This window comes from Rhipicephalus microplus, chromosome 5 (assembly GCF_043290135.1).
Source record: "Rhipicephalus microplus isolate Deutch F79 chromosome 5, USDA_Rmic, whole genome shotgun sequence".
In the NCBI taxonomy this organism is placed as follows: domain Eukaryota; kingdom Metazoa; phylum Arthropoda; class Arachnida; order Ixodida; family Ixodidae; genus Rhipicephalus; species Rhipicephalus microplus.
This window is the reverse complement of record NC_134704.1, coordinates 45,732,273-45,739,160: the sequence shown is the minus strand read 5'-3', so window position 1 is coordinate 45,739,160 and position 6,888 is coordinate 45,732,273.

The following is a 6,888-nucleotide window of genomic DNA, read 5'->3' as shown; positions in this document are numbered from 1 at the left end:
TCTTCGAATTAGATTCAAATAACAGCACAGTTCTTGCCTTACCGTATTGCGTGCATGACGAAAGCTATGGAGCGTACACATGCAGTAGTGTTCCCTCGGGTATGGCAGTGATACATTCATAAGAATGCCAGTTGAATTCGCGAACTGACAGCGAAGTTTGCGTAACCCTCTCTAAGTGCCCTTCCCCATCCGTCTGAAAGAAAAGTTAGGCAGGTGTTTTGAGAAGGGCTTTTCTTTGTGACTGGAGAGAACGCAGCGCAAAGGGATAAGGACACAGAAATAACTCAGCACACTGGACAAGAACTGACTTACAGCTGAATGTTATTGCAGTAACTGCGCTTTAACATGTGTGTAAACAGCCGTGCCACATTTCCTTTCTTCTAGAAGCAGTTGGCATGTGGCAGGGGGGGGGGGAGGTGGCGGTGAAGGAAGTGTCATGGTGTATGTTAATCTTGCTATCTCATTCTTTAACAACACTATAGCGCGACTATAACACATCTAGCTCAAGCAATTTTTAACGCATAACATTATGTTTGAGTCAGCGGACCGAAAAGTATTACACCGATGTCCACACGGTAACCGCGTCATTGAACGTAGGCATCTGACCTTCACGAGACGCCTCGGACGCGATTCAATGTACGCGGCAAATGTGCTATGTCGGCAAATCTTGATGTCGGCATCTATTCGATAGCGACTCTGTCACCGTTCTGCAATCTGCCAACAACGTGACATAGTGTATCTTAAAAAAAAAAGTTACGGAGCTGCACTTAGCGTGAAAGCTATAGGAAGTGCGCAGCAGTGCATGACTCGCCTGTCCTTCACAGACGTGAACTCAAGGAGCCTGTGTCCAGGGCAAGAGGGGGGTATTCTGTGTAGCTGGCTGGTAAGGCATCATTATGTGAGCTTAAGCTGAGCTTGGGACGAGACAGGAGACGACACCAGCGCTGTCAGTATGAGCGCAGTCTGTGAGCGCTTTAAGATCTAGGTCTTTGCAACACTTTAGGCCCTCCTTTAATCCTTTAAAATCATTCTTCCTCTACTATCACTTTCCCTCGCCCTCACTTCCCATTCCCACCCATCAATATTCACGGCTGCGTACTGTCTTTGTGACGCCACACATTGATTTGCTATGCTTTACCCTCGTCCTTCTTTTTTTCCATCCTCCTCGCCCTAAATATCACCCTCTTGCCCACCCTCATCGCCATGATTTATAGGGCTATGCTTTGCCTACTGCTTCACCTTCTCCCTTCCTCCTTTTTCATCATTCTCGCCCTCACATCTCTCCTTCTCCCCCTCACATTTCTTTCTTGCCCCTTTGCTTTATTTGGATACGCCATACGTTGTTTTGTGTGAAATGTAATCATTTCGACAAAAATCAGTATCGCTGGGTAGAAACCCGGGGCCCTAAAGTGCTCTCTACAAACTTGGCTGGAGCCATTCTCACCTCCTAAAGCGTTTCGCGTGCGTAACGCCAAGCGGTGCACATAGGATGACAGCGTATTCCCTTCCTCTTCCCCCTTTTTCCCCCTGCTTACTACAGATGACAACGCTACAGATGACTATGCTACACTTTGTTTCGTTTTCGTAACGCCAAGCGACATAAGACGACGACAACAGCACACGATGACAGCGTGCCACAGCCCAGGACTATAAAGTTTAGAGCACGTTGTTTCTAGATGTCTTCATTGGGGGGGTGAACCGCGGCCTCTAGATGCGAAAGCACACGTTCCCTGCATCTACCGACCGCCGTGAAATGAGGGGTGTTGTTAGTCAACCTGAAATATTTCCGACAGAAAATAATCTACTGTCGTACCCAACGCGGCGTGTGCCGACTGGAGTGATTATGTTTAGAGGAGTGTTATAAATCAATAGAAGAGGGAAAAGGGGAGAGAGAGGAAAGGAAAGAAGGTTAACTGCTTTAGAATAACTCATATGATACCCCAATCTTGGGATCGGGGTGGAGAAATATGAAAGTAGGAGTATAAAACTAAAGTGAGAGAGACAGAGGGAGCATGAACACATCGACGCAGTTCACCAGTGTTGTGCGGTGAAGGGCATCATTATCAGTTTACATTCGCTCGTGCAAGACTGTTGCTCGTAAAATTTTTTAGCGATGCCTTCATTGCCTTCATCTTCACCGAAATTTCAAGACGACATTCCCGGGTGGTGGCAAGCGACATTGGTCTGTGGACAAGGCGAACTATAAAGCGTAGCGAGGGCAACAGGAAAAAAAGTAAAAAAAAACCAAAGCCGGCGTTCCGTTGGTTGCCCGCTGAAAGCTTATCTTTTGAAAAGCCAGCTTGAAGGCAGTATTATATAACAACGGATGTGTTTAACGTGTGGGCACGTGCCCACTACCCCGGATGTGTATTAATAACACATCCGGGGTACTGGGCACGTGCGAATGCGCGTTGGAGTTTATCCGCTAAGGAAATATACGTTACGCATTTCAAATAAACACTAGAATGGCGTGACGTTTATTGTACGCGAGATAAAAGAGGCATCGATAGAAAGATCGCGAGCGAGAGTAGAAGGCGTGCCAGGCGTGCATGCGACCAGAAAACACGCAGGAAATGATGTTTTCCAGATGGGGACACAGCTAGAGCTCCTCGTCTAACGTGCGAAGCGATATGGCATCGTTATAGCGCCATCTAGATTGTTGCGGGCAGCAGCTTCATGGGGTCCTATCGCCTTAATTTACAGAGATGGCCTCGACCGCAAACGTTGCAGCAGAGGAGCTGAAACATGCACCGCTACGCTCCTAGAAAAGAAACTGGAGGAATACAGAGTGAACAAAGGGAGGAGGATGCTGGCTGTCATGTGGAGGAGGGCGTGCATGCGTTACGTGGCAGGATTACGCTCCCTTCCGACGACCCCTCGTAATATACGACCAAAAGATATACACGTAGAAACCATAATTCTCAGCAACGTACTTCTTTCTTCTTTGCTCATCCGCCGTCGCACTCTCTACCTTGCAAGAACGTGAAAAGCGTGTGCGTTCGATCTCGTCTTCTTCTTCTTCGTGAACTTTGACACCGCGTACTCTCTTTTTTCTTTAGCGTTGCAATCTCCTCACTCTTTTAACCGTCGGCTTTCCTCCGGGTACCTGCAAAACCGTAGGAGGCACCGCCACCGACGTTCGTTTCTTCCACCGCAACGCGCGCTTGTCGTATTGAGGTCACTCTCAGCGCAAGACTCCCGCGATGGACGGAAGCTGGCGCCAGTAGGCGTGCGGCCGCTATACGCTTTTCCTCTTTCTTCACTTTGTTTTCTCTCCTTCCGTTGCAGAGAAAGGAATTTACCCTTACCCTGCCGGAAACCAAGAACAAGTGGCGTGCGAACTGTGATATGTGATCCGCGTTCTCTCGCAGGGCAGACGTACTGTTCGCAGTGTTATCAGTGAACACTGACACGCCCCCCCCCTTATATTACTGATAATAATAACGATGATAATATTTGGGGCCTAGCGTCTCCAAACCACAATTCGATTATGACAGACGCCGTACGTGGTGGAGGGCTCCAGAAATTTCGACCACCTGAGGTTATTTAACGAGCACCTATATCCAGGTGCTACGGCCTCTGGGATTTAACGTGCTAGGGCCTCTGCATCCAAAGTGCGTCCGCCGCGGCCGAATTTAGATCCCGTTACCCATGGGTTATCATCCGAATGCCTTAGCCACTAGACAACCGTGGCTGATATCTATTAATGATAAGTCACTCTACACCGAGTGTGATTGATGAAGGCGGCCATGTGTTTGCACGCATATCTACATCTCTTTCTTGCGTTTTGCATCCCCTTAGCCGCTGATTGATTGATACGTGGGTTTTAGGGTACCAAAACCACCATATGATTATGAAAGACACCGTAGTGGATGGCTCCAGAAATTTCGACCACCGGGGATTCTTTAACGTGCACCTAAATCTGAGAACACGGGCCTACATCTCCTTAGCCGCAGTTATGTCATGTAGCTAGTGACAAGTTTTTCTTAATCACGCTTCACTTGCTCTCTCTTTCGTTCTTCCCTTTCTTTAATGTATACCTAGTAACCCAGCGCAGTTGCCGAACCTTGTTCGCTGCCTCGAAGCGACTGCACGTCTTCGGCGAGCTTCTATGCTTTCCCGCGTGCCTTGCCAGTTCGAATAGCCAACAGCTACTTATTCCTAGCAAACTTACTGCCCTCTACCCTAAACAGCCGCACAATATTTGTAGGGTGGAGTGGTGCCGGAAGGGTCGGGTCTTGTGCCGTCAATGCGCGCAGCCATCACGTAAAGTTCGTCTCACACACTTTTGTGCACTGAAGTCTATCTGATCGATTTCCCTTCCTTAAGTATTCGAAGCAAGATTCAGTGACAGCAGTTTAATTGCTCTAATAAAACTAGGCTGACTCGCGCTTTTTTTTTTTGCCTTGTGTACGTGACCTCTGGGTTGGCGGGTGCCATACCAAGGAATAGGACCTGCAAGCCTTCATTTTAGCAAGACCGAAATAATGTAAGGATTCAACTCTACCTCGACACCGAGTGTTAGTTTTCCACAGTTGCGGGTTCATCCTATCTCCCCAAGATAGGTTTGAATTATGATAAGATATGTTATTTCCGTAGCTCTGTGCTCTGGTAATTTCAGTCATGGTCTGGAACGATATGCTCGTTATCAATGGACTATAGAATCACTAGTGTGGGAGAATTTTCAAAAAAGATGTGCCAGCAATACTGAAGCTGAAGATTGCTTGTTGTCGATACATCACACAGAAAGATGTTTCTTTTCCTGGAGCGGGTGTTTCTTGTATTTTTTTAATGAACCACGAGAAACTACGTCCACGTTATCGCCTTAATCTTGAGCGGCAATTGATAAGAACGTGATTACACCTCGCGGAAGCAGTGTCGACACTGAGAAATTGATCTGAGGATCCCATCTGCATCTAAAGTATCGCTTTTATTGCGAGAAAAAAAGAGCTATCAGATTTCTGACGCCTTTTAGTTCTGCGTGTAGTTCTGATGTAAGCTTGTTGCGTTTGCACTGAGTAATCTTTATTTGTTTCTTATTGCGTAAAAAAGCACGTGAAAGAAGGGGAAAGATGGTGAGCGGAAAAACGAAATTCGCTCTGTACTTCCTGCTTCGTCCCTTATCAAACGCGTAAGCACACCCGTAGACGCGCGCAATTTCGATTAGCGAGAGCCGCCACTCATGTCTTCCGGGATGTCGCACTACGGCGCCCTGGAAGAAAGCAGCGCCGTCAGCTGTGATGCCAACACCTCCCTACCGACGGTGTCAATGGAGGGCGCCACGTACCTGCTGCAAATCGGCGCTGCGCGTCTCACCTCCGTTCCATGATCTAAGGACGATATCGCGCACCAGAGCTGACGTACGGCGTTTTACACAAAACTGAATTGTGAAGTTTTGCTTTAGTACCACTTGAAAATCGACTGTGCCTGTCATAACCTGCAGGTTGTGATAGGCACCTTCAATGGCATAGATCATTACAACATTGTTTATCATTTTCCAAAGAGAAACAACAGCACGGAGATCTGTAAAGCCTGCAATAGCGCAAATAAACAGCAAGGGTGACGTCGCCTTTTCAAGATTTCGGCATCAGTTCCTATTATCGAGATATGTTGTCCATTTCTTACGTGGCAAGATAAACTAGATCGTCAAAGCAAAAAGAAAGAAAGAAATTTAATTTAACAATTGCCATTCAACAGCGCAAATTTCAAAAAAGCTCACATGCTCAATGTAGGGAAATAGTCCCGTCGCAAGGTATATCAGCTACGCGCCAGCTTTTAGATATTTGTATATTTGAGTGATTAACATAATCCGCCCTTCATAATTCTCAGTTACGATTACCCCCCCCCCCCAAATGATTTTTGATTCGATGGTGTTTCACACCCTATCATCCCCCCCCCCCCCTATAACAACAAGCTCCTGGGAACCAGAACACAGATAATTTACCCAGTGAAACTAGACTATCTCTACCTTGAACATTGCTAGTTGAAATATACGATCACTTATCCATGAATTCCATGTTATATTACGCGCATAACGCATCCGTGAATTCTCATGTAACGTGAGCTATGTGTCTATCAGTAGAACCTTTCTTATGTGGAGTACGAATTAATCACTGTTTGAAGTAATTTGCCTCAAAGGCCGGTTCAGCGTTCGCATGACCTGGATTTCGTTTCTCGTATTCTTAATGTGCGTGACTGCGCCAAAACACTGTTCAGAAGCATCACCGATATAAATCAGAAAAATAAATCAAAGAAGGCAATTCTCATGTTTTTGAATTGTACGCTTCGTTATGTTCAGTGTCGTCGCTTATTGAATATCTGACATCCATGCAATGTTATTTTCATCGCTACTTTCGGGACAGCACCACTAATAAAGGATATTCACCTCTGCCCAACAACGTGCTGGTTCGTTCAAGTCTCCATGGCAACACCTACTCCGCGGTGGTCTAGTGGATAAGGTACTCGGCTGCTGACCGACAGGTCGTGGGATTGAATACCGGCTGGGACGGCTGCTTTTTCGGTGAATTGATTGATTGATATGTGGGGTTTAACGTCCCAAAACAACCATATGATTATGAGATACGCCGTAGTGGAGGGCTCCGTAAACTTAGACTACCTGGGGTTCTTTAACATGCGCCCAAATCTGAACTCACAGACCTAAAGAATTTTTGCCTCCATCGAAAATGCAGCCGCCGCAGCCGGCATTCAATCCCGCAACCTGCGGGTCAGCAGACGAGTAACTTGGCAACTAGACCACCGCGGCGGGGCCATTTTTGATGGAGGTGAAAATGCTGAAGCCCGTGTGCTCAGATTTGGGTGCACGTTAAAGGATCCTAGGTGGTCTAAATTTCCGGAGCTCTCCACTACGGCGTCTCTTATAATCATATG